Genomic DNA, 7,004 nt, shown 5'->3' with positions numbered 1-7,004 from the left:
AGAGAGAGAGAGAGAGAGAGAAGAGTGAGAAGAGCGACACAGAGAGATATCTTCCATCTGCTAGTTCACTTCCCCAAATACCTGAAGTGGTTGGGGCTGGTTCAGCCCAGAACTCCATTTTGGGTCGCTCACGTGGGTGACAGATGTCCAAATATCTGAACCATTATCTTCCATTTTCCCAGGCTCATCAACATGGAGATGAATTGAAACTGGAAGAGCCAGGACTCAGGTTCTTCAATATGGGGTGCCAGCATCACAAGCATCAGCTTTACCTGTTGTACCACTTCAGCTCCCCAAGTCTCAGTTTTTAGAAGAGCATAATTATCTTCACTAACAAGATGCTCCTGATGTGCTGGCTGCATCTTTGATCTCAGCTCACAATGCTGAATTGCATTGGCCTTCTTCCTGTCTCTCCAACAAGCCAGACTTGTTACCACCAAGGGCTCAGCCCTTTTTGGGAGTGCTATTTCCCCAGATCTGTGAATGGTAATTAGTCCAGTTTTCTTAATCAGATCTCCAATTAAATGCCACCTTCTCAGAGGGATCTTCCTTTAAAATGGTCTTAGCGGCCGGTGCCGTGGTTCAATAGGCTAATCCTCCTCCGCCATGCAGCGCCGGCACACCGGGTTCTAGTCCCGGTCGGGGCTCCGGATTCTGTCCCGGTTGCCCCTCTTCCAGGCCAACTCTCTGCTGTGGCCCAGGAGTGCAGTGGAGGATGGCCCAAGTGCTTGGGCCCTGCACCCCATGGGAGACCAGGATAAGTACCTGGCTCCTGCCTTCGGATCAGTGCGGTGCGCTGGCCACAGCACGCCCTCCACGGCTGCAATTGGGGGGTGAACCAGCGGCAAAGGAAGACCTTTCTCTCTGTCTCTCTCTCTCCCTGTCCACTCTGCCTGTCCAAATAAATAAATAAATAAATAAAATGGTCTTAGCTCATTCTGCCACTATAACAGAGTTATCATAGACTGTGTAGCTTATAAACAACAAAAACCTATTTACACAGCTCAGAATGCTGAAATGTCTAAGAGCATGCTTAGTACCAGCAAATTAGATGTCTGGTGAGAGCCTGCTTCCTGGTTCATAGATGGCTGCCTTCTCTCTGTATCCTCATGTGGTTGAGGTACTAGGGAGTTCTCTGTGGTCTTTATTTGGTAAGTGTACTAACTTCATTCATGAGGGCTGTTGACCAAATTACATCCCAAAGTTCCAAGTTCAATTGCATTAATTGTTGATAAGGTTTAAACATATTAGCCTGGGGGCACAACATAAGCATTGTTTCTTGCAATCACTTTGATTGAAGTACTGTATTCCACTCATTCTCAGGATCCAACTCATAAAACAAAGTAGATGTTCTATTAATGCTCACTTATTGATCAACTCAAAATGATTGTAATAGGTAGGATTAAAAAGCTAATATAAGAAGCCTAGAAAAGTTCCATTTTATAGCATTAAGTGGCCTTACTGATTTTATTTTTCAACTGATATATGTTGGATAACTTCTCTAGATTTCCACGTGTGTGTGTTAAATGTGCATACTCACATATGTGTTGGTATGACTAAAGAGCATGGTGAGGGGTAGAGTGAAAAAAATCGGTTATGATAAATTAAAATACAAGGGAATTGATTCCCAATTTTGCATACTAGAAGTACTACATGAAAATATGGGTTTATTATTGGCTAGCAATTATACAACAATTTATTCTGCCAACAGACACTCTAAGTGCTTGTAAATTTATGTGATTTAGGGAACTTGGCCATAAAAAACTGCAGTGACTATTTTGGGAATGTACTTATTTAACTTGGCATGTTTTATAACTTATTCCAACAATACTATTCAAATTCAAATTTTATTTGGTTAGAATAAAATATACAATAACTAACAGATTGTTAAACTAAAAGCTTTTATCAACAATATTTATCTCAATGCTAAAGTGAGATATATATATATATATATATATATTCCCATTAAGCTGGCCTAAGCATAATTTTCAAACTGTGTGTTTATGCCTACTGATCAAAATGAAGTATGAAGTATTATGAAATATAAGTATTAGTACTATATCTAGATATTTTTGAGATATGAAATATTTTCATATATGTGAGTAAAAAGTAAGTTTACCTTTGGAGAAATATTTTGCTGTATTATAAATTATGGGCCAGTGCTGCAGCTCACTAAGCTAATCCTCTGCCTGCTGTGCCGGCACCCCAGGGTTCTAGTCCCGGTTGAGGCACCGGATTCTGTCCCGGTTGCCCCTCTTCCAGGCCAGCTCTCTGCTGTGGCCAGGGAGTGCAGTGGAGGATGTCCCAGGTCCTTGGGCCCTGCACCCACATGGGAGACCAGGGGGAAGCACCTGGCTCCTGCCTTTGGATTGGCGCAGCATGCTGGCCGCAACACGCCGGCCATAGCGGCCACTTGTGGGGTGAACCAATGGAAAAAGGAAGACCTTTTTCTCTGTCTCTCTCACTGTCCACTCTGCCTGTCAGAAAAATAAATAAATAAATATAAATTATGGAACCTTGAAATGGCTGTCAATTAAAATAGCTATAGCTGTGTGTTTTGTGCCGAGGTACCCTAGTGAGCCATTCATACCCATTATTTATTTTTAAGCTTCTTATATCATTGAATCTTGGAGGAAACTAGAATCCCACTCAGATGGTTCTACTGAAAAATCTTTTACAAAGGTGAGAGAAAGGTCAAGGGAACCAACAGATGATGCCGAGTTCCCTGGGACCTAGCAAAAACGACTCCAGGAGGCTTGAAGGGACAAGAGAAGTGTCCTCAGAGTCCACTAAAAACTGCAGCCTGGAAGAAATGAGAGTGGAGTCCTAGCTATATTCAGTCACCACTTGAAGTAATGGTAACAGTGGGGCATGGGAGGGAATGAGAGAGAAACACTCCAGATTCTGGCCCTACCCTCTCATCTACTGGTGCTTCATAGCAGGCTACACTAGCACAGTGCTCTATGGATGCATTCTATTGGTGTCAATCAGCCTTCTGCTATGTACATTAGGGCAGAGAAAGAAAATGATCAGTGATCTCAAGAGTCAAAGATCAAGAAGTTGGGCTCAGAGAAGCTAAGGTACTTGCTTTATATGGATCATCAGTGGCAAGGTCAGGACCTGAGCGCCTACCGCTATCCTTTTCATGATATCATTAGGATTAACTCTGGATGAGAAAGCTCTAAAGTAGCATGTGATCAAGGCAGACACTGGTGGACAGATTTTTACAAAGTGATAAAAATAACAGAAAGGAGAAATGAAGATGAATTCCAGAAAAGAGATGAAGCAAATAGAAGATGGACACTGAAAAAAAGTCAGGGTTATTGCATTAGATACACATCGTTCCTTTATTGCTCTTTGAAAGGGTAGCAAATTGAATTTATAAGCAACTGATATTTATGTAACAAATCTGAAGATGGAGATATGGGGAAAGGCCAAAGATTTTCTTTATTCAGGATATCATAAAATTTTAGCTTGTGGCCAGCATAATATTATAGAATGCCTGCCTGTTTCTTCTATTAGAATTTGGACAACATGAACTACATGTAAGCATCTCTTATCACTACCTAGTATAGTCCTCGGCACAGAGTAGGTGCTCAACTAAATACTTGTAGAATAAATGAAAATAAACATACTATAGAGGCATGGACTCTGAGTAAAAAATGACCAGATTGGACCCAAGTTTTACCGTTTATGTAATCTGGAGCAAATTTCATAACTTTTATTCATCACTAAGTTCAGCAAAAATGGCACTTTCTTCATTATTGGGAATAATAAATAGGTGAATACAAATAGTGAGCCTAAAACATTTTCTACCATATAATTAGCATTCATTGTGCACTAGCTTTAAATTTTACATACTTAAAAATCTGTGTTACTGGGAAGTAAAGATGGTGGATCTGTGCATGAAGTTGGGCAACAAGGAGCTTGGCTGGAATGACCCACCACAGTTCCCATGGGGGCTGCAGATCGGACTGCTGGACCCAAGCACATGCCACTCACCAAGAAGATTGCAACGCCCACAGTATGGATCCTGCAGAGTCCCCAGGTCAGAGACATCCCCTGGGCATGCCTCTCCAATTGAGCCACCACCTTGAAGTAAGGCTCTCAGGCCATCACCGCTGTAGAGCTGTCCTTCCTCCTCTGTGGATTCCAGAAATTCCCCAGCCATTGCGTCAAAGGCACTGATGGAGGGTGTGCTGAGACTTTTGGAACAGGCACTGAAGGATTGTAGCAAGGAAGCATCGATGTGATGACATCAGCCAATACCTGGTACTGCAGCGGAAACAGCGGGCTAGAGGGAAGCTGTCAGTGCCTCTAAAGACAAGGATGGCTCTGCTGGTATGAGAGTTTTCCAGCTACGCATGGGATGCAGCAGATGACATCCACCACTCACTCATGGTTGATCAAGTGACTGAGGTCAGTCAGTGGATGTGAAGTAGGCAGGCATACAGGCTAAAATCGATTAGATTTGTGAACTGGAAGACCACGCCTTTGCCACGCCCCTGTGTGGCCTCAGCTCCCTACCTGGCCACACATGGGTGCCCACCAGCCAATCAGGTTAATTAACCACTCCTCCTTGGAAGTGGGTTAAAAGCTGGGACACGGTGTGGCCCGGCCCGCTCTTCTTCCCTGGCCTCTTGCTAGGAGGGGCTTGCTGTAGCCCCGTGCTCTCTAGGCTTCCTGGCCCAGATACAGGCCTAAATGCTCTTCCGTGTGGGTGGTTCCTGGTGCTTGGTATGAACCCCTATTTACCTCTCTCTCTCTCTCTCTCTCTCTCTTTTTTTTTTTTTTTTGACAGGCAGAGTGGATAGTGAGAGAGACAGAGAGAAAGGTTTTTCTTTTGCCGTTGGTTCACCCTCCAATGGCCGCCGCGGCCGGCGCACTGCGCTGATCCGATGGCAGGAGCCAGGTGCTTCTCCTGGTCTCCCATGGGGTGCAGGGCCCAAGAACCTGGGACATCCTCCACTGCACTCCCTGGCCACAGCAGAGAGCTGGCCTGGAAGAGGGGCAACTGGGACAGAATCCGGTGCCCCAACCGGGACTAGAACCTGATGTGCCGGCACCACAAGGCAGAGGATTAGCCTAGTGAGCCACGGTGCCGGCTACCTCTCTCTCTTAAATAAAGCTCTCACTCAGGGCCCTGCGCTGTGGCTTACTTGGCTAATCCTCTGTCTGTGGTGCCGGCATCCCATATGAGCAGAGCACTGGGTTCTAGTCCCAGTTGCTCCTCTTCCAGTCCAGCTCTCTGCTGTGGCCCGGGAGTTCAGTGGAGGATGTCCCAAGTGCTTGGGCTCCTGCACCCACATGGGAGACCAGGAGGAAGCGCCTGTCTTCTGGCTTTGGATTGGCGTAGCACGCTGGCCCTGGTGGCCATTTGGGGGGTGAACCAACAGAAGGAAGACCTTTCTCTCTCTCTCTTTCTCACTGTCTGTAACTCTACCTGTCAAATAAATAAATAAATAAATCTTAAAAAAAAAATAAAGCTCTCACTCTCCTATGCATCTTTCTCACTAAATAAAAGCTTAAAACGTACCAAACTGCCTCATTTATCTGTGCCGGTATTTAGAATTCTTCTCTAAATATTAGGCAAGAATCCTCTTGGGCTTATTAATATTGGGGATTTAGTAATAAGCCCGTGGTGAAATTGTATGGCACCCCAAATTCCGGTAGTACATGTGGCACCCTGGATAGCATTTCTTGGGAACTTTAAGGGGCCACATTTTAGTGTAAATTTTAGGGGGTCTTCTCCAATTTCGGATGGTGAGATTTGAAAGATTAATTGCAGTGCCTGGATGGTGGCATAGTGGGTAAAGCCACCATCTTTGATGCTATGGGAACTGGTTCAAGTCACAGCTTCTGCACTTTCTAAACAGCTCTCTGCTAATGTTCCTGAACCCCCATGGGAGACCCAGGAGAAACTCCTGGTTCCTGGCTTTAGATCTGCCTAGCTCCGGCTTTTGAAACCATTTGGGGAGTAAACCAACAGAAGGAAAATCTCTGTCTTTCTGTCTCTCCATCTCTCTGTAACTCTACTTTTCAAATAAATAAATCTTTAATAAAAAAGATTAATTGCAGAAAAAAGGGAGTCTATCTTGAGAGGAGGAAGACAATGAAGAGAAATCTGCAGGTGCAACTGAGGAAAAAGAGACCATGTCAGGATTTCAACAGGCTCCATAATCCTCTTTGTGCCCTGGACTCACTTCACAGCATCACCCATCTGTTGGTGTGGGAGGACTTCTCCCACTTGTCTTCTTCTTGACACCGAGGAGACTATTCCATTGGGTCTGACCCACTTTTATTGGAAAAGGTCCCACCTGGGCTACAGAGAGGCCGCTTGTTACCTCACACATGCATTTCAATAAAAACATCTCAGTGGTGGACTTTGGGTAGGCAGTGAGCCCTTCCTATGCTAATACTCATCCCATTTGGTGTCCTCAATGACAACAACAAAAAAATAGGTGTTATTCATTCTCCTTTGATTAAAAGCTTTTAAAATCTGCTTGAAATCTGAGTATTTAGGAGAAGGGAAGGAATGAAAAGAACACATTTAGGGGAGAGAGGAAACAGTGTGAGATAACCGCTGAAGAGAAAGCCTTGAATTCAAATTAAAGCAAAAGTGATTGTATGGTGTTGAATTCTTGTGCAATGAGAGATTTCTCCAGTAATATTCAACTGCTTAGGTACAAATATGTAGATAGCATGCAGTTTGGCTTATTCAATTTCCATTTTTGCACAAAGAGGAAAGGGATTTGGAGAACTTGAACCAGTGGTGAGAGATTATGACCAGAGAAGTTGCAACCAGAATTCCTAAGATTTTAGAGGTGATACTATTTTCTCATGACTTATATCTTAGGAACTGACCATGATATTGGCCAGTGAGGTAGGATGGTGAAAAGGGCCCATTAAAGTAATGGGAGATAATATCTGAATCATGAATCATACACGTGAAAATTATGACAAAATTATAAATGAGGTGAGAATGTTTCTGCTAGGTAATGAGG

General features: G+C 43.9%; 1 pseudogene; it reads left to right on the top strand.

Annotated features, from left to right (window-relative positions):
- The first annotated feature begins 3,890 nt into the window (after positions 1-3,890).
- LOC127493671 (steroid receptor RNA activator 1 pseudogene) lies at positions 3,891-4,437 on the top strand (annotated as a pseudogene).
- The last annotated feature ends 2,567 nt before the right edge of the window (positions 4,438-7,004 follow it).

This window comes from Oryctolagus cuniculus, chromosome 7, assembly GCF_051225735.1.
Source record: "Oryctolagus cuniculus isolate XC-2025 breed Fujian yellow rabbit chromosome 7, ASM5122573v1, whole genome shotgun sequence".
NCBI lineage: Eukaryota > Metazoa > Chordata > Mammalia > Lagomorpha > Leporidae > Oryctolagus > Oryctolagus cuniculus.
The sequence above is the reverse complement of the archived record's forward strand: the minus strand, read 5'-3'. Positions and strand labels throughout refer to the sequence as shown.